The sequence below is a fragment of the Lethenteron reissneri genome, chromosome 23 (genome assembly GCF_015708825.2).
Source record: "Lethenteron reissneri isolate LAM-NWPU_2019-01 chromosome 23, ASM1570882v1, whole genome shotgun sequence".
Classification (NCBI taxonomy): domain Eukaryota; kingdom Metazoa; phylum Chordata; class Hyperoartia; order Petromyzontiformes; family Petromyzontidae; genus Lethenteron; species Lethenteron reissneri.
This window is the reverse complement of record NC_083801.1, coordinates 42,056-44,620: the sequence shown is the minus strand read 5'-3', so window position 1 is coordinate 44,620 and position 2,565 is coordinate 42,056.

Here is a 2,565-nt window from a genome sequence, read left to right as displayed (position 1 = left end):
TTTTTTTGGTGCACGAGCAAATCTGCTGGAAAGGCGTGTGGAAGTTTCGTGACGTTCGGACGATATTTGGCGACACTATAATGAGCGTTTTGCCAGCTCCAGGGAATTCGGAGCGAGAGAAACGAGGCCCCGTAACGCACATGAGAGCAATCCCGGCCAATTTCTACCGTTTTATGGGGTCTATGTGTGCTGGAAAAGCGTGTGGAAGTTTCGTGACGTTCGGACGATATTTGGCGACACTATAATGAGCGTTTTGCCAGCTCCAGGGAATTCGGAGCGAGAGAAACGAGGCCCCGTAACGCACATGAGAGCAATCCCGGCCAATTTCTACCGTTTGATGGGGTCTATGTGTAAAAATTTTGACGTTTTTTGGTGCACGAGCAAATCTGCTGGAAAAGCGTGTGGAAGGTTCGTGACGTTCGTACGATATTTGGCGACACAAAAAATTGCGATTTCCCAGCTTCAGGGAATTCGGAGCGAGAGAAACGAGGCCCCGTAACTCACATGAGAGCAATCCCGGCCAATTTCTACCGTTTGATGGGGTCTGTGTGTAAAAATTTTGACTTTTTTTGGTGCACGAGAAAATCTGCTGGAAAGGCGTGTGGAAGTTTCGTGACGTTCGGACGATATTTGGCGACACTATAATGAGCGATTTCCCAGCTTCAGGGAATTCGGAGCGAGAGAAACGAGGCCCCGTAACTCACATGAGAGCAATCCCGGCCAATTTCTACCGTTTGATGGGGTCTGTGTGTAAAAATTTTGACTTTTTTTGGTGCACGAGCAAATCTGCTGGAAAGGCGTGTGGAAGTTTCGTGACGTTCGGACGATATTTGGCGACACTATAATGAGCGTTTTGCCAGCTCCAGGGAATTCGGAGCGAGAGAAACGAGGCCCCGTAACGCACATGAGAGCAATCCCGGCCAATTTCTACCGTTTGATGGGGTCTATGTGTAAAAATTTTGACTTTTTTTGGTGCACGAGCAAATCTGCTGGAAAGGCGTGTGGAAGTTTCGTGACGTTCGGACCATATTTGGCGACAATAAAATGAGCGTTTTGCCAGCTCCAGGGAATTCGGAGCGAAAGAAACGATGCTCCGTAACGCACATGAGAGCAATCCCGGCCAATTTCTACCGTTTGATGGGGTCTGTGTGTAAAAATTTTGACTTTTTTTGGTGCACGAGAAAATCTGCTGGAAAAGCGTGTGGAAGGTTCGTGACGTTCGTACGATATTTGGCGACACAAAAATTGCGATTTCCCAGCTTCAGGGAATTCGGAGCGAGAGAAACGATGCTCCGTAACGCACATGAGAGCAATCCCGGCCAATTTCTACCGTTTGATGGGGTCTATGTGTGCTGGAAAAGCGTGTGGAAGTTTCGTGACGTTCGGACGATATTTGGCGACACTATAATGAGCGTTTTGCCAGCTCCAGGGAATTCGGAGCGAGAGAAACGAGGCCCCGTAACGAACATGAGAGCAATCCCGGCCAATTTCTACCGTTTGATGGGGTCTATGTGTAAAAATTTTGACTTTTTTTGGTACACGAGCAAATCTGCTGGAAAGGCGTGTGGAAGTTTCGTGACGTTCGGACCATATTTGGCGACACTATAATGAGCGTTTTGCCAGCTCCAGGGAATTCGGAGCGAGAGAAACGAGGCCCCGTAACGCACATGAGAGCAATCCCGGCCAATTTCTACCGTTTGATGGGGTCTATGTGTGCTGGAAAAGCGTGTGGAAGTTTCGTGACGTTCCGACGATATTTGGCGACACTATAATGAGCGATTTCCCAGCTTCAGGGAATTCGGAGCGAGAGAAACGAGGCCCCGTAACTCACATGAGAGCAATCCCGGCCAATTTCTACCGTTTGATGGGGTCTATGTGTAAAAATTTTGAAGTTTTTTGGTGCACGAGCAAATCTGCTGGAAAAGCGTGTGGAAGGTTCGTGACGTTCCTACGATATTTGGCGACACTAAAATGAGCGATTTCCCAGCTCCAGGGAATTCGGAGCGAGAGAAACGAGGCCCCGTAACGCACATGAGAGCAATCCCGGCCAATTTCTACCGTTTGATGGGGTCTATGTGTGCTGGAAAAGCGTGTGGAAGTTTCGTGACGTTCGGACGATATTTGGCGACACTATAATGAGCGATTTCCCAGCTTCAGGGAATTCGGAGCGAGAGAAACGAGGCCCCGTAACTCACATGAGAGCAATCCCGGCCAATTTCTACCGTTTGATGGGGTCTATGTGTAAAAATTTTGAAGTTTTTTGGTGCACGAGCAAATCTGCTGGAAAAGCGTGTGGAAGGTTCGTGACGTTCCTACGATATTTGGCGACACTAAAATGAGCGATTTCCCAGCTCCAGGGAATTCGGAGCGAGAGAAACGAGGCCCCGTAACGCACATGAGAGCAATCCCGGCCAATTTCTACCGTTTGATGGGGTCTATGTGTGCTGGAAAAGCGTGTGGAAGTTTCGTGACGTTCGGACGATATTTGGCGACACTATAATGAGCGTTTTGCCAGCTCCAGGGAATTCGGAGCGAGAGAAACGAGGCCCCGTAACGCACGTGAGA